Source organism: Hemicordylus capensis, chromosome 5, assembly GCF_027244095.1.
Source record: "Hemicordylus capensis ecotype Gifberg chromosome 5, rHemCap1.1.pri, whole genome shotgun sequence".
Lineage (NCBI taxonomy): Eukaryota > Metazoa > Chordata > Lepidosauria > Squamata > Cordylidae > Hemicordylus > Hemicordylus capensis.
Window position 1 is genome coordinate 106,268,518 of NC_069661.1, and position 24,187 is coordinate 106,292,704.

The window sequence follows — 24,187 nt, forward strand, 5'->3', positions numbered from 1 at the left end:
ATAAATCTACTCTCCCAGTCTTATGTATGGTGCAGTGTAATCCAGTGCATGTTTGCTCGGAAGTAAGTCCAACTGTTTAATGGGGCTTGCTTCTAGGTTAATGTGTATAGGGTTGTAGCCGAAGACCTATTTGTTTAGAAGGCAACTGCGGCAAGAAATATGTTCATCTTCTGTCTCTGTCAGACAGTTGAATCTGTCTATAGCAATAATACAAGAATCATTAATAACAGTTCATTTAAGGGGCCTGCTGCTCCTGGGAACCATATTGTATGTACCTGAATAGAAGATGACTCCGAATTTAAGATGCCCCCCCCATTTAAAAAGTAGAGGTTAAATACTAGGGATGTGTGAAACGTTTTGGGTACAGAATGATCTGTACCTGAAACAGCCAATTTTGGGTGATTCGGATCCGAACCGAATCACCCCCAAAGAACCCCAAAAAAATTCGGATTTGAAACAAATCACCCCTGTTTCAGATCTGAAATATTCGGATGTTTCAGACCTCCATTTTGTGGCCTTCTTTTGCCCCCTCCATTTTGAGCAATGACGTCTATTTGAATTTCCCGCCTTTTTGCCTCCCGTTGACTTCAATGCAAAAAGGTCTGATGTGACGTCTGCTCAAATTTTGGGTCCCAGGGGCAAAATAGTGGGGTAGGGTGGTAGTGCCTAATGGGTGGAGGCTACCACCCCGATTACAGAGGGATTGGGCAAAGGGCTGGTTTTTGGTGAATTTCTGAAGTTTTAGTGTCTTTGGGGCAGATTGGGGGCATAACGTGGGATCTGGGCCAAAAGAGTGGGGTGGGGTGATAGTGCCTAATGGGTGGAGGCTACCACCCCAATTGCAGAGTGATTGGGCAGAAGGCTGATTTTTGGTGAATTTCTGAAGTGTATGTGTTTTTAAGGTTTCCTCCCATTAGGTATAATGGAGGGTGTATCGCTTCACGTCAGGGGGAAAGGGGTGGCCTAGAGGCATGTGGGGTTGGTGGTAGTGCCGGGTAGGGGCAAGGAAGCTACCTGAATTTTTTCAAAGGATTTGGGCAGAGGGCTGATTTTTGGTGAATTGTTGAAATGTACGCGTCTTCAAGGTTTTTCCTCATAAGGTATAATGGAGCTTTCAGCAGCCCCATAAGTGCACTTGGGGGGTGCTGGGTGGCCCAGAGTGAGTGGTGGTGTAGTGAACATAGGGTGCCAACCACCCGCATGGGTTGCTAACCCATGGGGTACAGGGTTCCGTTGTTTCTGAGGTATTCTGACTGAGTGTAGATTCTATGATAGCAAATGAGATTTTCAATGAGACACCATGAATCCACTCTAATTTGCTATCATAGAATCTACACTCAGAACACCTCAGAAACAACAGAACACTGTACCCCATGGGTTAGAAACCCATGGGGGTGGTTGGCACCCTATGTGCACTACACCACCACTCGCTGGGTACCCTCTGCCCAATCCCCATGAAATTTGGGTGGTAGCCTCCACCCACTGGGCACTACCACCCACCCCACTCATTTGGCCCCAGGACCCATTTTTTAATCTGAATTGATTCAGATTCGGATTAATTCGGATACGAATCGAATCATGGGTGATTCGGATGGGCAATATTCGGTCACAAAACACAACAGGGGTGTTTCGGTTCGGATCCGAATCGAAACACCGGAATTCCGAATTGCACACCCCTATTAAATACAGGTTATACCTGCATTTACTCAAAATGAACAGGACTCTGAATTTAAGACAAACTCCTAATTTCTAATATCAAAAAACTTAGGAAAAACCTAATCTTGGATTCAAGAAAAACCAGGATACTAAGAGAATGAGAGGGTTTTAGCTAAGTTTAAAAGGCCAGATGAAAAGTAGCAATCTTTACTGGCTGACTTTCAAAGCAAGGAAGCACCAGTGCAGAGGAGGTCATCAGAAATCACCCCTTCCTCACTGCATCAGTGCATTTAGTCTGGATATCAGCTATTGCTTTTAATGCTGAGCAAAACATAAGGCATAAAATGCAGGCTATTACTTAGCATGACAGCATAAGGTAAGCTTAAAATGTACACAGTGCAAAAGAATGGAAAATATTTGACAAAAGGCACTTGCCACCAAAATCCCTGATTATAGTGAACTGCCTTACCTTCCAAAACTAGGCTTAGCAAAGGGGGCTCAAGTAATTGCTTTGCAGAGTACTCTGAAGTGCTGAGCTAGCATTGTAGATTCAGTACGAAGCTGAAGGATGTCCTGTGGAATGAAACAGTGCAGTTAACAAACTGCTTTCTGAGCTGACAAAGTAGGGGAAAATTCACTGCCCTGACAATGCTAGCATAGCTTACAAAGAATAAATAAGTGCTTTGGAATAACAATGGTGTTATAAACCTGTATGTCCTGCTGGCATGGCAAAATCAGTTTCTCCCAATTTTATTTGCCACTCCCTCCCTAGAAATGCTCCTTAGGCTGGAACTGCTGGAGCTAGCAGACACGAGTGCCAAAAACAGTAGCCTGAAGAGCTCATTATCCTGTCTTCCTAGTAAGGTCTACAAAATTTGTGATGTGATATGATGATGATGCTGGTTTCTACCCCACCACCCCCAGCAGCCCCCAGCAAGTACAGAATAGGTGGGCAAAGCTTGCAGCAAAATGACATCACATCATGTGTTTAATATCAGCAGACTTTACATGGAAGGATGGGAGGAGATCATGAGATGGCAGGCAGTGCCATTTTCAGCAGCAGCCACATATCTGCCATAATATCAGTAATGGCTCATCCTAACAAGTGGGTGGGGGGTGGGGGTGGGATCCCAAACAAGGCACAGCTTCCCATGGTTCTCAGGAGCCCTTCCTGCCCCCCCCGCCCTTTGTTAACAAGAACATGCTGCCTGCAGACTGGCAATTGGTCCATGATTAATCAGCTGACACAGCTCGACTTGACAAATGGCCACTTGGCCAGCCTTCAGGCAATGTGGCTGTTGTTAATGATGGGGCAAAATGAAAGAGAGAGGTGCAACCAGGGCTGCTGGGAACCAGAGGCAGCTGTGCCTCATTTGATGCCCCTCTGGCATGTAAGGTGCCACTTAGGTATCCGTGGTTAATACCACATTAGGTATTACCACAACCGGTAAAAACTAGGTCCAACTTCAGTCTCTCCATTGAGATCTCCATTGCCTTCTCTTAAATTTTGGTGTGAACGTTTGTTCTGAATCTCTTTTCTTCATCAGTTACAATGTGCCAGCAGCTGCCTAGCGTAGCTAAAACTGGTGTTTTAAACCTGGCGTTTGTTTGCAATTGCCTTATGATCCCCTAGCGAGTGCTCTGCTAACCCCATTTATTGGATCATGCGTTGCTGAAGTGTGGCTCCGGGACGGGGGTTCCCTCATGAGTCCCCATGGCATGGCAACACATGAACCAAAAAACCAGTATTAGTGGTTTAGCTAACCTTGTTTAAGGGGAGGGGCATTGAGGGAGGCTTCCTGCCACATGGCTCCTGTTGCAGCACACGACCAGGCAAAACCAGGCTAGGCACCCTTAGCCCAGTTTCTCCTGGTCGTGAGAATAGACTCAATGAGTGATGTACTGACAATGGAAGCATCCCATGATTAGGGGATCATAAAGCAACTGCAAACACCAGGTTTAAAATACCAAGTTTAGCTACCCTAGGCGGCGGCTGGCACATTGTAACAGATGAAGAAAAGTGATTCAGAACAAACATTAACACTAAAATTTAAGAAAAGGCAATGGAGATCTCAATGGAGAGAGTAAAGTCAGACCTAGGTTAACCCACTTTCCCCGCAGGCGAGCAGGGAGCTCAACCTGGGTGGCCAGATCGGCCTCCCACATGATTACTAGCTCTGTCACAGAGACTACAACAAGCCTACCAGCATCAGGAGGCTCCCCAGAATGCCCTGCGCACATGCACAGGCATTCTGGGACTTACAGAGGCCCCTTATCCCTGCCACCCCAACGGGCTCTGTGACAATCTGGCCACCCAGGGTGAACTCCCTGCTTGATTGTGAGGAGAGCAGGGAGAGCCCACTCTCCCTGCAAACTCCTTCATGGTTCTCCACAATGCTTATATCAGCATTTGCAACAGTGCCTGTTAGTGTCACTTGAACACTACAGTTCCTACCAACATTTAATCAAAAGCACAATTCAAACTGAATTTGGGGTCCTCTCCTCAAGGAAAATATCCCAGAAATTGCAATAGAAGCCAATCCATTATGATAAGCTGGATAGATTTCTTGTGGGAGAAATTTACTCAGTATTGCTCCTCACTTTCCTATCAAATATCTTATGATGGATAGATGAAGTTTATTACGGTCTCAAACCAGCAAGAACGCCTTATGAACATTAGGGATGTGCATAAGACCAGTTTGCCTGGTTCCGTTCGAATTCAAAGCGGGTTCGAACCGTGAGGTGGTGGTTCGGTTTTGGTTTTGCTCGAACCACCCCCCGGTTCAGTTCGAATTCGAACTGGTTTCGAACTGGTTTGAACCTCAAAAGGTAGGTAGGGTGGTAGGTACTGTTGGGTGCCAAATACCACCCAAACCTCAAAGCAATTGGACATTCCTATGATTTTCTATGAATTTTAAAAATATTTTCCATTGTTGCCCATAACTCCCTCTGTGTTAGGGGCAAAAAGCTGGAGTGGGTGGAAGGCACCCATGGGTGTCCCCCACCCATAAATTCCCAAGGCAATTGGTTGCCCCTAATATTAATGGTGAATTTTGGGGGGGAAATGGGCTTCAGTCCCTCCCAAATATCCCCAGATTGATAGGAGTGATGGGGTTTGGTGGTGGTGGGGGGTTAGGATTTTCTAAGGCATTAAATATATCTCATAGGGATTGCTTGAAAGTGTGTCACTGGGTGAAAGGTTAAGCCATCAATCCTTATGGGATATTATTGAATGCCTTAGAAAATCCTAAAAAAAAACACCCATCACTCCTATCAATCTGGAGATTTCTTGGAGGGACTGAGGCCATTTTTGCCATGGCCCCAGACCCACTTTGGGGTGCTGACACCCCACAGAGGCGGGGTTCAGGGCTGCCTCAAATCCTCATTATATCCTATGGGGAATTCCTCCCCCCCAAAAAAAATTCACCAAAAAATACTAGGGGCACCCATCAATTGCCACTCCAGCTTTTTTGCCCCTATCTGGGCACCATAAAACCACCCAGGTCAGTCCACCTTACCTACCCAAGCAACTAAGATGACACAGACCACCAACTAGTGTTGACAATGACAATGATCTAAGAAGCCACTGCTGCCTGCCAGCACAGCACACACAGAGAGAAGAAGCAGACCTGCTCTGCTGCTCCTGCAGGATGGATGATGCAAAAAAAAAAAAAAACCCACCATCCCCGTGCCTACCCACTGAGGCCACCACAGACAGAAGCTGACCTGCTCTGCTCTGCTGCTCTCTTCCTTCATCATGAATGCACAGCACATGCTACAGCTGAAAAGGCCAAGAAGGGGTCCAGGCAGGCCAGGGGACCAATCCAAACCAAACCAAGCACAGACTGCTAGCTACTTCTACTACTAGTAGTAGTGCTACACCAACATCACACACCACAGCATGAGCACAGCATACAGCCAGCAGCAGCTGCTGCCCACACAAGCCAACAAGACCTAACTAGATGGCGGCGCATGGGAGTAGTAGCCAACCCATGTGACGATGCAACTGCAAGGGGAGGGCATAATTATTACAGGCAGGAGGCTAATACAGATAGAAAGTTAAATTTTACTTGGGAAGAACCACCAGTGTGTCTACATAGTGCAACTGAGAGCTGAGTGTGCTGATAGAGCAGAGCATTGAGCATTGCAACCCTCACCTGCTGGTTCAGTAGTTCTCTCTAGTCTTGTCCAGTGTCACTGTCAGTGTCTTCGTCATCTCTTTGTGTGTGCACTGCATGCCTTTTGCCTTGCTTGGGGAAAAAAATGGGTCTTTCTGGTCCACCACATCTTTGTTCTAGGACAAAGAGGCCCAAGGCAGGTGGTGGCACCAGTGTGAATGCATGCGTATTTGTTTGGCCAGGTGTTGTGTGTGCATGTGTGTGCTGCTAGCTAGGAGAGGGGAAGGGAGGGGAGGAGAGGGGAGAGGAGGGGGATGTTCCAGAGGGGATTGAAGGGGGAGGAAGATCTGGCTCAGAGTAGGTCGTATGCCACATACATGCACACACATGATGTGTGTGCTTCGGTGGGAGACCACTGTTCTCATCAGCTTGCCAGACCAGGGGCAGGTGGGTGTGGAAGGGAGGATGGAAGGGTGATGATGAAGAAGAGGATGGAGGGAGGGATGGAGGAGAGGAATGGAGGGGAGGAAAAAAACCATGCAGACACAGACAGACAGACACCACACAGTAAGCATCCATCCACACACACAGACAGTACTAACAGCAACATGCATCCACACAAACACAACAGAAACAGCCTACACACACACACACACACACACACACACACACACACACACACACACACACACCTTTCTCTCCAGACAAGTACAAACAGCACAGACAGACACAGACCAAATTCCCTCCCCTCCCCCCAAAGAACCCAGACAATCAATCAATCAATCAATCAGTTGTGTTGACAAGTAAGTTCTATGATTATAATTTGTCAGTCAACATCAACAGTAACCATAATCAACAAACAACATGAGAATTCATTCAGCGAGCATTAAAAAGATATTAAACACATTTTTAATGAAAACCAACCCCACACATGATTTCTTTGATAACATATTTTTAAAAATCAATACTTTTTGGAGTCATCATTTGTTTACAAGTATGCTTTTCAATATGTTTGGAGGGTTGATTAACAGAACATATTTGGAAATTATTATTTACATATTTACAGAACGTGTGCCTGCCCCCGCTGGTGCTAGTCTGGTGGTATTATTGTGGGGCTGTGCTACTTTTAGGTGTGCGCGCCATGCCCATGCCAGGCCCCCGAATGCTGACAGGTGGAGATAAGGGCTTGTTGTGGTCAGCATCGAGTTTCTTACGTGGGCGTGGGCAGCGGCGGGGTTATAAACGTTTGGCCAGTCACAACACTAGTACTGGGCACGCTGCAAGTTGGCTGTCATGGCTCAGCATCTGTCACATCAGCTCAGCTAGAGGTGGAAGGGGGGAGGGATGAGCAGAGGATGAGCCAGGCAGGTGACCAACCATGGGGCAACCATGGTAATCACTCACCCAGCTCAAGCTCCAGCTCAGGTATCCCAGAAGGAGGAGGTTGACCTTAAGGAAGACCAACTGCTCCACCAGACCAGCATCCAACTGGGACTGAGAGGGTGCTACCACGTCCCCGGCATGTGAAAACACCCGCTTGCTCTGGACACTGGTTGGGGAGAAGGAGAGGAGGTACACAGCAACCACCGCCAGGTCCAGCCAGACTTGGCAGCGGATCACCCAGAACTGTGCGCAGTTCATCGAGCTGTCTTCCTCCACAGGCTCCTCCAAGTACTGGGCAATGCATTGCTCAGCACTGGAGGGCCTGGCAGGTCAAGCCTCTCGCACACCAGGCAAGGTGTCAAGGCATACTCGCTGAAACCACTGAGAGGATTTCATGGAGGGAGCAAGTGCCTGCTGTGTTGGCGCTGCCTGGGATGCCATGCTGCTGGACTGGGAAGAGGAAGGGGAAGGGCAAGCTAATGCCGCTGCACTGCCGCTGGATGCAGGTCACTCGGGGGAGATGCACCCGCACCACTGCCACCCTCCTAGTCCCTCCTGGTCCTAGTGACCTCCTCTTCCCTAACTTTCTGGATCAGGAGGTCCCTCCACCCATATTGGTGTAGTACTAGAGGCAAGTCGCCGGCACTCACGACATTTCCCTTGATGGTCGGGTCACAGAGACAAGTGAGGACATACTCCTCCCTGCTACCCAACTCACCAACAAGCCACTTGGCTACCCCAGACTTCAGCCTTCCAGCCAGAGCACGACCCTCTGGCATGGTCAGAGAAGTCTGGAGCTCACCTATCAGCTTCTCCAGACACAGAGCTGTGGGAAGCACCTGGTTCAAGAGAGTGATGTCACCATATAAGCCCTTCATGGTAACCTGGAAGGGCTCGAGTGCCGACACCGCCTTGGACATCTGCTTCCACTCTGCATTCGAGAGGTCGCAAACAGCTGCGTATCTACATCCGTTGGGATGAGATGATGTGGAAGCCCGAGGTCATCCTGCTTCTTGTGAAACATGTGCCTGGACTTCTTGCTGCGGTGGAAATGGCCAACCAGCTTGCCAGCCTTCTCAACAAGCGTGGCCATGGCAGCAGCAGCACTTGGGGTGGTGGTGGAGCGGGGCGGCTTGGATGCCTTCAGCTCCCTAAGGCCAAGGGCATCCCTGACAGCCAGATGGAGCGTATGTGCCATACACCATATTTCACACAGCCCAGGACTGTCTCGACAATGGCAGTAACATTGGCTCCATTGTCTGTAACAATGAAGCCGCAGGAGAGGTGTGGACACCCGCCAATCCACTCCTCAATCGAGTGGCCGAGTACGGCCGCCACCTCGTCCATGGTGTGCCTCGTGTCCATCGTCTCCACATGCAGAATGGCCCACCTGTGCCGTTGTGCAGCGGGAGACGTGCTGGACCCAGAGGCAGTGCCCATGGACGTCCCCTCTCTCTCTGGACCCCACCCGTGGGCAGTGAGGGCCAGGAAAGCAGCGTGCATCCCACTGACACTGGCCCAGAGGTCAGTTGTGAAATGCATGCTGGTGCCCACTGGGGCCGCATGCAGCCCAGCTGACACGAGCTCCCTGCACCGGTGGTACAGGGAGGAGACCATGTGCAGCTGAACGTGGTCCTTGAGGTGATGATGTAGTCAGGAGTAAGGTACTGGAGAATCTGGCAGAAGCCGGAATTCTCAACCACCTGAAATGGCTGGTCATCAGTGGAAATCATCTCCACTATGAGGCGGGGAAGTGATGATGGTCCACACGAACAGTACGCTTACTGCCCAACACCACTGGACTGGCAGTGTAGCCTGCTTTTTGGCTGGTGCAGGCACACTGTCCTTGTCCGCTCTAGTGGCAGGAGAATGGTTTGGGGCATTTTCAGGGATTTCAAAATGCCGCCAGACACCGCTGCCCTTGGCCTCCTGCACCCTGGGCGCTGTCTTAGGCCTCTTTCTTCTTGGTGGCTGCAGTCCTGGGGTGGGGGCGGCTGCCTCTGCCTGCCCACTGCTGCCACCCAACCCCCTTCCGCCCTCCATGGAAGAGGAAGGGCCCGGCTCCACTGGCAGAGGAAAGGCAGGCCTCTCCACTACCTCAGCATTAGACTTTTCCTCATTGGAGCCAGAGTGGTGGGACCCACCACCACTGGACACCACCACGACTGCCTGTGCTTCATGAGGGGGGTTCCACTGAGTGGCGAAAGTATAGGGGGAAGGGCCCGAAGATGGAGGGAGAACCTGGCTGCGTTGCTGCCAGCCGTAACATCCTCCCTGCCCTCTGCATGCTCCCCCGCACCAGCAGTCTTCTCCACCACCACTGGCAGTGCCCCAGCAGCACCTGGTGTTGAGGGACCCACCACAGCTCTAGTACCTCTGCCTCTGTCTCAGCCGGCAGCAGGCTGGGGGAAATCTAGCCTGCGGACAATCCCCTCAGCTGGGGCAAAGAATTCTGCAATGGGGAGGACTAGGGTATCATCAGGCTTGTCCCGCATCCTCTCACTCTCTGCCCCACAGCCGCAGGCACAGTCCGCCCCCGGCCTCTCCCACCTCTGCCTGGCAACCTTAGGTGAGGCCTTGCCTGAACACAGTGCTCGCGTCGCACTGACATTGTAAAGGTGGGAGACTGTATGAGAAAGGCTAGAAAGGGACAAAAAATAGTTTGGAAGGTGGGAAGGGGCAAAAAAGGCCAATTAATTTGGAGCTGGGAGGGAATTTTTTTGGGGGAAAAGCCAATTGGGGCGAAGGGAAGAATTTTAGCGGGTGGGAGGCCAATTGAGGTGAGGTGAGGGGAACCTTTTGGTTAAGTTTGAAAAAGCCAATTGGGGAGGGGGTGTTAAACTTTAAGTAAAGGGGGGAACCCTGGGTGGGTGGCACGGGCAGTTAGGTGGAGTAGTTGCGGGGGGGGGGAGGTTTTTTTTTATTATGGGGAAAATAGATTGGAGGAGGGGATTAGGACACAGCACCTACCAGGGAGGGACAGAGTCAAAGCTTGGGGAACCTGAACATCAAACGAAACCCTTATTTAGTGAAAAGTGTAGTTTAAAATTGGGCGGGGGGGTTCAACAATTTAACTGCCAAGCCTAGCAGCCTATTTTAAATGACCCCTTTAACAAAACCCACCCACTCCACCCAGAGCAAGCAAACAAAATACATACAATAGCAATCATCAACATAACAACAACAATAGCCGGGGGGGGACCTGCAAAAAAAGAAACAATCTGAAAAAGAAGCAACATATCTTCAAGCAAACAACAACACAACAATATATCACAAAATATCCCTCCCCATACCCAAATGCATTGCAAAATACACGAGTCCCTATTTAGAACCTCCAACTAGGGAAGGGGACAACAAAAGGTGCACACATGCGCATGAATACACTCACCCCTCTTCTTCTGGTCCTTCTCCTGCCGCACACTGCTGGTCAGACATGCAAACCAGCCCCCCCACCCCGGCTGGTACACAGACAGGGTGGCAGAAGCAACTGGGGTGGTCAAGGACAGTTGAGAGGGGCAGAATGAGGAGCCACTATTTTTGACTCACCCACCCCCAAGCAGCGACAAATAAAATGAAATACTTATTAAAAAATATAAAAACCGATGGCAGGTGCTATGGGCTGCAGCTGTGGGAATGAAAGAAGGAAAGGAGACAGGAAGAGAGACTAGAGCAGAGCAGACAGAGTCAGAGAGTGAAGGAGAAGAGAGCAGAGCAGGAGTTAGGAGTAAGAGAGAGAGAGAGAGCGCGCAGCACAGAGAGGGGGTGAGTGGGGGTAATGTAGCTGGTAGGGGGTGTTAGGAGGAAGGGGGCAGCAGGCCCAAGGGGGCAGAGAGAGGGGGCGAGTGGGGGTGATGTAGCAGAGAGTGGGGGTCCTAGGAGGAAGGGGGCAGCAGGCCCAAGGGGGCAGAGAGAGAGGGGGTGAGTGAAACTAGCTGGGAGGAGGGGTTTCAGGAGGAAGGGGGCAGCAGGCCCAAGGGCCACACGGGGGGTGAGTGTGGAGGAATCTGGATGGGAGGAGGAGATTAGCAGAGAAGGATCAGGAGTGGGGGGGCACAAGGCCCCAAGGGGCACAAAATAAATAAATCAACAAAACAACAAAAACCAGGAGTGACCCAACAAGAGCAAAAGTGCAAAAATACCACCAGGAAATAATGGACAACAACAGAACAAACTCTTCAATAATATTAATAAGATAAATCAATCAAATCAGAGCAAACACACAGCAGAAATTAATATTTTTTTTAAAAAAACAAAAATCTTCAAAAAGCAACCCGGGCAGGCAGGCACAGACTAGGAAGGAAGGGGACAGTGTGGGGGGGAGAGTCTGGATAGGAGGGGGGATGGAAGAGCAGGAGGAGCAGGAGTGGCATGGGGGGGCTGGCACCAGGCCCCAAGGGGCACAAAATCAACAACAACAAAAACCAGGAATGAATCAATGGACAACAAGACATGGGCAAAGTGCAGAAATCAATGAACAACAACAGAGCAAAAAAACCCCCAAATTCCTCAATATGTTGATGACAAGAAATCAAACAGAGAGCACACAGACACAGCAGAAATCAAATTAATATTTTCTAAATAACCAAAACTGCTCAAAACCAAGCCCAGGCAGGCACAGGCACAGAATAGGAGCGAGGGGGGGCAGTGGGGGGGAGACTCTGGATGGGAGGGGGACTCTGGATGGGAGGGGGCATGGCAGGAGGAAGGGGGCAGCAGGCCCAGAAGGGGCACACAAAAATCAATAATTAAATCCAAACAGCAATAAATATATAACAGCAAACAATAATCAGGAATCAACAATAATCAATAAAAATGAACCCAGCAGTTCAAATGCAAAGCAAAGCACAAACAGAGAGGGAGGGGGTTCCAGAGGGGGGCAGATGGCACAGGAGGAGGTCAGGGGAGACCAGGCCAGGCTGCAGGGCCTAGGCCCTGGATCAGCCAGGGGACTGGCCTGGGATGGGATCCAGGCAGGGGATGGGATGGCAGGGAGGGAGGCAGGAACAACAAGAAGACTTTAAAAAAGCACACTGAACAAAGAACAAAACCAAAGCAAAAACAAATCAGCAGGGAAAGAGATGAACAAGAAGAGAGGCAGGGTAAAATTAAGGAATTCAATACAGATAGATGGGGTATGGGGAAGGGCCAAGGCCTTGGGCCCTGGCCAAATAACAAAGGAATGAAAGAACGAATGAATGAGAGAAAGACAACACAACAACAACAATAGATGGGGAAAGAAGCTTAAAGTAACACAGACACAGGGCAGAGAATGGACGAAAGAAAGAGCAGGAGGACAGACTCAGTCAAGGACTCACACAGACACCAGCTAGTCAGCACAGCAAGGTCCAGATGATCCCACAACTGCAGCCAAAGAGAATTTTCCAGGCCAGAGGCTTGGCTTAAATAGGTTTGAAACTCCCTCCTTTGGGAGCCCCCACCTTTGTACCCCCCCCGCAAACAGGGTGCCAGCTCTCAAACAGTGGCACACTCAACAGCCTACCAGAGCACAAGACTCATTCTGGCCAATCAAACGATCAATAGCCCAGCCAATGCAAAGTCTGAAAAATAGGCTCACAAAATGTTTTGTGCACAAAACAGGCCATTTCAGCTGTTTTGTACCCAAAACAAAACACCCAATGCTCAAACCAGAAAATTTTGTAGCCAAAACAAAACATCCCTGTTTCGGATACAAAACATTTTGTTGTTTGGGCTGTTTTGGAACTCCATTTTGCAATCGCAAAAAGTCTTTCTCCTTCAGTCGCCATTCTGAGTTTTGACATCTGTTTGAATTTCCAGCCCTTCCAGCCTGCAGATTGACCAGCGAAAGCATGGGCTGATCTGCTGGCAATTGCCTGCTTATTCCTTTTAAGCAAATTTAAGTTTAAATTTATCATCATTGGCTAGTGGGGCAGTGTGCATTTCATTGTTGTTGTTTCACAATGTTGTGTGTAGATCAATTGCATTTCGGGTGGGGGGGGACGTGGATGTCTATGACCTTTGGAAATCTGCCTGATTTTTTCCAAAGCTCTGCTGTTGTTAATGTGTGATGTTGATGTTATTTGGGGTGGATTCAGGGCAGAAAGGGGGATTAAGTTAACATGTCTTTGGGGCAGATTTGGGGCAGAAAGGGAGCCTGAGGGCTAAAACAGTGGGTTGAGTGGCAGTGCCCCCAAGGGGTGCCTGCCACAACCCAGATTCCAAAGGAATAAGGCAAAGGGCTGATTTCTTAGGAATTGTTGAAGTTTATGCTTCTTTAAGGTTTCCCCCCCTAGGGAATAATGGAGGTTTCAGCAGACCCGTAACTCCACCTGGGGGGCACTGGGGTGGCCGGGAGCGAGTGGTGGTGAGTGAGTGTAGATTCTCTGGTAGCATATGAGATTTTCAACGACAAACCATGAATCCACTCTCATATGCTACCAGAGAATCTGAATCTACACTCAAAACATCTCAAACAACAGAACCCAGTACCCCATGGGTTAGCAACCCATGGGGGTGGTTGGCACCCTATGTGCTCTACACCATCACTTGCTCTGGGCCACCCTGGTGCCCCCCAAGTGCAGTTATGGGGGAGGAATTATGGAGGTCCATCATTCCCTATGGGGAAGAACTTTGCAGACGTGCAAACTCCATTACATCTTTAAAAATCAGCCCTCTGCCCAATTCCTTTGAAATAATTCTGGCAGCTTCCTTGCCACCACTGGGCACTACCACCCACCCTACTCTGCTCTGGGCCATCCCCTCCCCCCCAACATGAAACTATACTTTTGCTGAAACCTCCATTCTTCCCTATGGGAAAAATCCTATACTTCAAAAATTCACCAAAAATCAGCCCTTTGCCCAATTCCTCTGAAATTTGGGTGGACCCATTGGACACTACCACCCCCCAACCACTAGTTATTCCCCGGGGCCATTTTTTAAAATCCAAAACATTTTCGGATTCAGATTTTGCAATTTCGAACACAGAACAAAATTGGGGTGTTTCGGATTCAGGCCAAAAACAAAACAGAAAAAAAACCCCAAAATGCACAACCCTACTACGGGGCTCCTGGCTGGCACCCGGGGGGGGATCCCCACAATGCACCTCACACTCGTGTGGTGCATTGTAAGATTTCTGGGGGCCTGGACAACACGTCCCAACCTCCAGACCTCCTCACCCCTGGGGTAGCGGTGGACCATCTGTGTGTGTGATCCGTGTGCTCAGACGGTCCTTGGAGATTGTGGGGATGGAAAGCTTCTGCAGCCTTCCCCTTCGCCTGCCCATTACCCCACCTGCCCAGTTGTGAGAATTTATTTATTTGATTTGATTTGATTTGATTTGATTTGATTTATATACCACCCTTCCGAAATGGCTCAGGGCGGTTTACAATTAAAACAGAAAACATTAAAAACAATTAAAACAGAGATACAAATATAAATACCAATTTAAAACAACTTAAAAAACAATTAAACTATCAAAACAATTAAAACCCTGAAAACCAGGTATTAAAGGTAATAACCAGCACTTTGTATTTTGCCCGGAAACATATAGGCAGCCAGTGTAACTGTTTTAAAACAGGCATCATATGGTCTCTCCGGGTTGCCCCAGAGACCAATTTGGCTGCCTCATTCTGAACTAACAAAAGTTTCCGGACTACGTACAAAGGCAGCCCCATGTAAGCGCATTGCAATAGTCAAGCCGGAATGACCTCATATATTCCTTCAGCAAAACAGAGCTGTAACTGGGGAAAGTTGCATCAACTCACATGGGAGAAAACGTAATACATGAAAGGCCCTGTACTGACAGATCAATTTCTGAGAATGACGCAGATAGAAAAGAGTGTTGCTTTGATCAAGAAAGTTGTTCCAAATTATATATGTGATTGCAGAGTTCACAGATTGTTAGCTTTGCAGGCAAACAGTTCCCTGGGGGAGGTTGGTTCTGCTGTTGAAGATAAAGAAGGGTATTGTGTGAATTTGCCATAACCAAGAAGTTGGGGAAGGCAATACTTGGTTGACTAAAAAAAGTGCAATGCCCAGATTCTGGCCTGCCCAGAAATCTCCTCCATAAACCAGAAAGCCCCATTCATTGGTCCTGGAAGTACAGGAGCTGCTGTAGTCTCTGCACATGTTCAGATTGACTCTTTTCTTCCCAGCCAGTCCAGGAGTATCATTACACTGAGAATAAAGAGCTGTGCCAATCCCTTCCAATCATATTTGAAATAGGTTTTTTAAATTCTTAATCAATAAAGGATCCCTATCCTATATGGAATCTGTAGTTCCGTAATAAACTCGTAGCTGTGTTACAGACAACATAAAATGCATCTGGACTCAGAGTGTTATGTTTTTAGCTAAAAAGGTCCAGGTCTCTGGGTAACCCTATATTGTACATAATAATGTCCTATTCATTTTAATTTCAGCAATTTATTCAGTGGCTGCTATTTTAGCATGGCCAATATATAAACATTTTCATAATGAAAATCTATTACACAATCATGTGAGGTCTAAGATGAAGTATCTACTCTAATATACTCATGGATAGGTAAAATACAACTAGGAAAACTACAATACATTTACAGAACTAAATGTTGCTCTGATTCTGTATAAGCCAGTTTCCTGTGTTCACATCTATGCTCACAGAAACCATTTGTTCAGGGACTGTAGTTATGTCTGAACCACAGTGCTATAGAGAGATTTCAGGCAAAATAAACCCTCTACACTTCCTCCCATTCATTTAAAAAGCCTCTGTTTTATTATTTTCTGTATTACAATCACAGTCTTTCTAATAACCTCATTGTGATACATACCTATCCAAAATGTTAGGGAGAGCACAATGAAGGTCATCACAGCTGAAAGGGTTCACATTTAAGTTTATCGGGGCAATTTGCTCAAGTCTATTCAATGGCATATAACTAAATAAGTGGCCATTCTGAGTCAAATTACCTATCTAAATGAGACGAACAAATGCTACCTCCATTTAGTAGTGACATGCTTGAAATTTGTACTTTGAGTTATTCATTTCCATAAATAGTTTACTGAAGACTAGCATTCAAGCGACATGTGCCCGTTATCTTGTTAATAGGCCTTTCTGCTTTAAATCTACTAGGAATGCAAATAACTGATAATTCCAGACTCATTAAGTAAATCTCTAGAGACTTACTTTGGTTAAATGTTCCAATGGGCATGCTTAGCACTTCTACTAGGATTGCTGAAATTCCAAATAAAAAAATCTGTAAATTAAAGTTTTGCAGAGTGCCATACAATATGCATAATGAAACCCTGGATGTAAATTAAGAAGATTTATACTGCTGCATTCTGCTTGCATTATTCAATCTGAATGCTTCACAGGTTTTTATGAAGCAAATAAAGTGCTGTTTTGCCTTGAATTTCATTCTAAATGGTCACCACGGATTCATTCTTACATTGCCTCCTTCACATATTAAAGACAGAATTGTTCTTTCTAGCTATATGTCATATTAAAGTTTTGAAATCACAAGACATTGCAGTTGCTTCCACATAGTCATTTTGATAGTAGTCAGTAGAGTAGCAAGCTTTTTAATCAGCTTAATTATCAGATTAATCAACTAAAGCTTTGGCTGGTGAATCAATGGAAGTCAATTTTAACTGGTGGAGCAAAAATATAAGGGCACAGTTATTTGTTGAGGCTTGTTTTGATACTAGTATTTTACTGTAACAGGAAGAGAGAAAGAAATGTTAAAGATGGCCTTTACTTTGAACAATAGATGGTAGCTTTCCCCCATACCTGAAGCCATGAAGCACTACAAACTCAGGAAACTTATTTGGGTAAAGGGCCACAACTGTATTAACAATGTAAAGAACTGGATAAATATAACTCAGCCCCCATGCAGTGTGGGTTTAATTTAGACTGGAGGTTAGACAAATGCATCTTTCTCCCAAATCTTTTGGGGACACACCTTGGCTCAGAGCCTTGAATCAACACAATGCTGCTTGCTGTGCCTCTTTGCCAACCCTGGAGGATCTGAGTTCTTCCCCACAAGCCATTCAGCCTTTGAGGTTTTTGAAGCCTCCAAAGGAGGTAGGAGTGGAAATCATATCCCTAAGCTGCACAGCCTCTAAGGACAAGTTAACACCTCCCCCATTTAAAAGTAGGCCAAGGGAGCTCATTAAAGAAAACTCCACTACACTTGTATGCAGTCCACACTGCATCTGCCACATGGTGACCTAACTAAAGGTATCTTAAAGGTAAAAGGGAATGGAGTAGGTACAAAAAACCCCACCTCTCCCTAAACTTTGTCACCAAAAAAATTCTATTCGGCTCCCAGCAAAGCCCATTCTATGCCCTGGGCAGAAGATAGTCGAGATGTGCACAGAATGGGATTTGCATTTCATTCCGAACTCAGAACAGTACACAAATCCCTGGAACATTCCATCGGAACAACAGGGTGTCGGAATGAGCTCAGAATGTTTCAAGTGTTCTGAGTGCCATTTTCGTTGGTTATCATACAAATCAAGTTTATTTGTATGATAACAAGCCAACCAAGAAGCAAGGAGATTGGAAGCCAATCTAAGCCAGTGCCGAAACCAGGAAAGAAGCAAGGAGAACACAGCCCACCAAAACAGCACTCGGAACACTCAGGGTCATTGCATTCTGAGCTTGAAACAGGCCTTTCATTTGAAGGGCATTCTTTTTTGAGCTTGGAACACTTGGAGCGACCTATTTGGAGTTGGAACATTCTGAGCTTGGAACATTCTGCACATCTCTAGAAGAGAAGGAGGACCTGCCTGGTAAAGACTTGAACTGGGGAAAGGAATGAATGCCACAATGGCTGCTGTTTGTTGTTTCTGAGGTGTTCTGAGTGTAGATTCTCTGGTAGCAAATGAGAGTGGATTCATGGTTTGTCATTGAAAATTTCATATGCTACCAGAGAATCTACACTCAGAACACCTCAGAAACAACAAAACCCCATGGGTTAGCAACCCATGGAGGTGGTTGGCACCCTCTGTGTACTACACCACCACTCACTCTGGGCCACCCCAGCACCCCCCAAGTGCAGTTATGGGGCTGCTGAAACCTCCATTCTTCCTATGGAGAAAAACTTCAAAAATAACTTAAAAATCAGCTCTTTGCCTAATTCCTTTCAAATAATTCTGGTAGCTTCATTGCTTGGGAACTACCACCCTCCACACTCCACTCTAGGCCACCCCTTTCCCCCCGATGTGAAGCTATACATTTGCTGGAATCCTCATTATTCCCTATGAGGAATTCAAAAATACTTTTGAAATTCACCAATAATCAGAGGAGTGTCCAATTGCCTTGGGGTTTGGCGGGTGGTAGGCACCCCGGGTGCCTATCACCCACCCCATGTTTGTGCTCCTAGGTGCTCCACAACAGTAGATAAAGGGCTGGCACAAGTCCCATTATACTCTATGAGAAAAATAATTTAAAATATTTCAAATATTCATAAAAAATCATAGGAGTGTCTGATTACTTCGGGGTTTGGGTGGTTGTTAAGCACCCATGGGTGCTCCACAATGAGGAATAATGGGCTGGTTCAAGTCTCATTATACCCTATGAGAAAAAAATAAAATAGAATTTCAAAAATTCATAAAAATTGTATGAGTGTCCGATTGCTTTGGGGGTTGGGTGGTAGGTACCCATGGGTGCCAGCTACCACCCCACCCACTTTTGGAGGTTCAAACCAGTTTTAACCAGTTCAAACTGGTTCAAATTCAAACTGAACCTGCTGGGGGCGGGTTGAGCAAAACCAAAACCGAACCTCCCCCTCTTGGTTCAAACCCAGTTCAAATTCAAACTGAACTGGGCAAACCGGTTTTGTGCACATCCCTAAGGTAGATGACTAGACCATAAGTAGAGAAAGACTCTGCTTGAATCCAACAGATGATTACATAGAGCATATTTGAAGACCTATGCTCAGGCGATACATACAGCAAAGAAGCGATTCTTTTCTACCCGTATCGCACCCGCAAGTTCAAGTCCAGCGGAGATGTTCATGGTTGTGAAGGGACTAATGTATGCCCCTTCCCCCTTGAATCAGTACTTGGAACCACCCATTACTTGTTGTGACATTTTTAATGAGTTTTTTTGTGTGGGCAAAAGGTCTTGTATTCAGGCTGACTTAGATTCAAATTCCACAATGGTTACAGAGTCTCCTGCTGAGGTGTCCAGCAGCTCCTCTTACGTGATGACCCTAGATCAGTTTCAGTTTGTGCCTCCTGAGGATGTGGACAAGTTGCTCAGAATTGTGTGGCTTACCACCTTTCCTCTTGATTCTTGCCTTGGTTTACAATATCTGGCAGGGAGGTTGTTGTAGAGGACCTGGTAGAGATTATAAATGCTTCTCTGGGGGAGGGCAGGATGCCTCCTTGTATTAAGAAGGCAATTATTAGAACACTTCTGAAGAAGCCTGCCTTGGATCCCTCAGAGTTAAGTAACTACATGCCTGTCTCCAACTTTCCATGGGTTGGGCAAGGTGGATTGAGAAGGTGGGGGCCTCCTAGCTCCAGGCGGTCTTGGAGGAAATTGTGGGACCGATGCATATTGCTGCTCACATGCTTGATCTTGTCTCAGGACTGATGTATATTGCTGGTCACATGTTTGATCTGGTCTTTCACTTTGAACAGGGTTGTGCTCTTTGGGTGGGGACTCCTGTGATTTCCCACTGTAATGGATGGACCACCATCTGGTCAAGGTTGGACTCACAACCAGATCCCACCTCTGCAGGGGAGGAGGGTCCATTAGGATGGTCCACCCGAGAGGTTTACTGGATCCAACAGCATTGCAAGCTTTGGAGGGATTTAGTGTTGGCTCTGCTGATAACCCTGTTGACACTCTGGTGGATAACTGAAATAATCAACTCACCAGGGAAGTGGACACAATTGCTCCTAAGCATCCTCTTGACCTGCTTTGAAACTGGCCCTTTGGTATACAGAAGAACTACGAGGGTTCAAGCAGTGAGGTAGACAACTAATAGTGATGTGCAAACAGGTCTGAACCTGTTAGGTTTGACTGTTCAGGGTTGAATTGAACCACCCACTGTTCGGTCTGACCCCAGACCGAACCCCCCCCATCTATTATTATTATTAATAATAATACCTTGAGGAGCACCTCAACACCATAGATGTCACAGAAATCACCATCAGCCAATTACAAAAAGCATCTTTACTGGGAACAGCCTATATTCTGCGACGATATCTATAACAATTGACAATAAAATACAGCCATCCCAGGTCCTTGGGAAGGACTCGATGTCTGGATAAAACAAACCGGTCAATAACACCTGTCTGACTGTATAAACAAGAAATAATAATATTTTTAGAACTTACCTCCTCCGGGGGAATTGCTCTTGGTGGTGGGTGGTTCTGCAGGGTTTCTCCCCCCCTGCTGGCCTCCTTGACTCCCAAACTGGCCCATTCATCCAGCTTGTTGAATTCGGCCTCTGCATGGCCTGGCATGATTCATGCCATGCAGAGAATGATTGCGCAGGCGCTGTGGCCTACAAAATGGCCACCATGTCAGAGGGGGAAGGCCCCTATGGGCCAAAGCGCTGGCCAAATGGGCCAGTTTGGGAGGCAAGGAGGCCAGCAGGGAAGGGGGAACCCCTGCAGACCCCACTACCACCTACAGCAAGTCCCCCGGAGGGGGTAAGTTCTTAATTTTTTTAAAAAAAGAATTCCTGGACCCCCCTGGACCAACCAACTGGGGGGGGGATTGAGGGGGTACCAGACTGAACTGGCCCTGTCCTGTTTGGGTCCAGTTCGGACTCATACTGACCAGGCCAGCCGGTTCCCAGCACACCCCTAAAGACTAGAGCACAAATGGAGAAAAACCCGACTTGAATCCGACAGATTACTACACAGAGCGAATTTGAAGATCTATGCTCTGGCGATACATGTGGCAAAGAAGCAATTCTTTTCCACCCATATCGCACCCGTAAGTTCACATTCGGTGGAGTTGTTCAGGGTCGTGAAGCGACTAATGTGTGCCCCTTCCCCCTTGAATTGGTAGTTGGAACCAACAATTACTCACTCTGACGATTTTTGTGTGGACAAAATCACTCGTATTTGGGCCTACTAAGATTCAAACTCTAGAATTGTAACAGAGTCTGACGCCAAGGTGTCCAGCAGTTCCTCTTATGTGGTGATCCTGGATCAGTTTCAGTTCATTAATCCTGAGGATGTGGACAAGTTGCTTGGAATGGTGCGGCCTACCACCTGTCCTCTTGATCCTTTCCTGACATGGCTTATACTGTCTAGCAGTTAGGCTGTTGTAGAGGGCCTGGTAGAGATCTTCTCTGAGGGAAGGCAGGATGCCTTTTTGTCTTAAGGGCAGAGGCAATCATTAGACTGCTTCTGAAGAAGCCTGCCTTGGATCCCTCAGAGTTAAGCAATTACAGGCCTGTCTCCAATCTTCCATGGCAGGGCAAGGTGATTGAGAAAGTGGTGGCCTCCCAGATCCAGGCAATCTTGGAAGAAACTGATTATCTAGACAAGGCTTGCACAACATAAGTCCCGGGGGCTGGATCTGGCCCACTGGCCCCTGGGTATCCTGCAGCTATAGCGCCACCCTATGCATGTTTTCTCATAAATATGTTCCATGGTGTTCCCAGCAAGGCTTACTCCCATGTATGCATGCCTAGAATTGCAGCCTGAAAAGCAACAACAGTTTGAGAGGAGAGGACTTGGCATTTGTTTGGAGCTGGCATGCACTCCAGGGGCCCCACTGATTAAGCAGGGACAGGACCTATTTTCTGGCCACTATCCTTGGTTGAAACTATGGGTCCATTGACAGGGGGAATAGATCCACGAGTAACTAATAAGATTTTTAGTTTTAATGTAATAATGTGCTAAAAATTGACCTCGGCCCGTACACTCCGAGCTGTGGATGGTTCCCAGCCCACTAGGGCATTTGAGTTGTGCAGCCCTGATCTAGACCCATTTCAAACTGGCTTTCAGGCAGGCTATAGGGTGGATACAGCCTTGGTTGGCCTGATGGATGATCTCCAAATGGGAATTGACAGAGGGAGTGTGTCTCCTTTGGTCCTTTTGGATCTCTTTGCGGCTTTCATTACTATTGACCATAGCATCCTTCTGGAACATCTGAGGGGATTGGAGGTGGGATGCCCAGCTTTGCAGTGGTTCTGCTCCTACCTCACAGGCAGATTCCAGATGGTGTCTCTTGGAGACTCTTGTTCTTCAAAATCTGAACTTCTGTGTGGTGTCCCTCAGGGCTCCATATTGTCTCCAATGTTGTTTAACATCTACATGAAGCTGCTGGGAGGGGTCATCAGGAGATTTGGTGCAGGGTGTTATCAATATGCTGATGACACTCAAATCTATTTCTTCATGTCAACTTCATTGGGAGAAGGAATAACCTCCCTAAATGCCTGCCTGGAGGCAATAATGGGCTGGATGAGCGATAATAAACTGAGACTGAATCCAGATAAGATGGAGGTACTTATTGTGCGTGTCAGAACTCAGAAGACTATTTTGATCTGCCAGTTCTGGATGGGGCCATGCTTCCCCAGAAGGAACAGATATGCAGTCTGGGGGTGCTACTGGATCTGAACCTCTCCCTCATGTCCCAATTTGAGACGGTGGCCATAGATGCTTTTTATCAGCTTCTGCTAATACGCAAGCTGCGTCCGTTTCTTGAGATGAATGACCTCAAAACGGTGGTACATATACTGGTAACCTCTAGGCTGGATTACTGCAAAGCTCTCTATTTGGGGCTGCCTTTGTACGTTGTCTGGAAACTAAAATTGGTCCAGAATGTGGCAGTCAGGTTGGTCTCTGGGTCATCTAGGAGAGGCCATATTACTCCTGTGTTGAAGGAACTACACTGGCTGTCGATACGTTTCAGGGCAAAATACAAGGTGCTGGTTATTACCTATAAAGCCCTAAACAGCTTTGGCCCTGGGTATTTAAGAGAATGTCTTCTTTGCCTTTGTCTGTGTTTGCCGCCAACTTGGGAATGAGCCTTTTTCATTGCTGCCCCTAGACTTTGGAATGCACTCCTTGTTGAAATAAGAGCCTCCCCATCTCTGGTAACTTTTAAAAAGGCACTGAGGACACATTTATTCAGCCAGGCTTTTAATTAGATTTATAGTTTTAAAAGTTTTAATACTGGATTGTAAATGTTCTCAGTGATTTAAATGATTTTAATTGCAATCTGCCCAGAGATGCAGGCTTTGGGCGGTATAGAAATATTTTAAATAAATAAATTATCTAGACCCATTTCAAACTGGCTTTTGGGCAGGCTATGGGGTGGAGAGACTGCCTTGGTCGGCCTGATGGATGATCTCCAATTGGGAATTGACAGAGGGAGTGTGACTCTATTGGTCCTTTTGGATCTCTCAGCAGCCTTTGATACTATTGACCATGCTATCCTTCTGGAATATCTGCGCAGACTGGGGGTGGGAGGCACTGCTTTGCAGTAGTTCTGCTCTTATCTCACAGGCAGATTCCAGATGGTGTCTCTTGGAGACTCTTGTTCTTCAAAATCTGAACTTCCATATGGTGTCCCTCAGGGCTCCATATTGTCTCCAATGTTGCTTAACATTTACATGAAGCCGCTGGGAGGAGTCATCAGGAGATTTGGTGCAGGTTGTTTTCAGTATGCTGATGACACCCAAATCTATTTCTCCATGTCTACATCATTGGGAGAAAGCATAACCTCCCTAAATGCTTGCCTGGAGGCAGTAATGGGCTGGATGAGGGATAACAAACTGAGACACAATCCAGATAAGCCAGAGGTACTCATTGTGTAGGGTTGAAATTCAGGAGATGAGTTTGATCTGCCTGTTCTGCATGGGATCACACTTATCTGGAAGGAGCAGGTATGCAGTCTGGGGGTGCTTCTGGATCCAAGCCTCTCCCTTGTGTCCCAGGTCGAGGCAGGGGCCAGAGGTGCCTTCTATCAGCTTTGGCTGACACGCCAGCTGTGTCCGTTTCTTGAGATAAACTATCTCAGAACAGTGGTACTATGCTGGTAACCTCCAGACTGGATTACTTCAATGCACTCTATGTGGGGTTGCCTTTGTACATAGTCTGGA

The 24,187-nt window shown here is 47.2% G+C and overlaps 1 long non-coding RNA gene across 1 annotated transcript in view; it reads right to left on the minus strand.

The window, feature by feature from the left end:
• LOC128327874 (uncharacterized) overlaps positions 1-24,187 on the minus strand; it is a 72,905-nt gene that overhangs the window by 15,441 nt on the left and 33,277 nt on the right. The window contains exon 4 of the long non-coding RNA XR_008308849.1: positions 2,126-2,229. This is a non-coding gene — a long non-coding RNA (uncharacterized LOC128327874). The remainder of the gene's footprint in view (positions 1-2,125; positions 2,230-24,187) is intronic.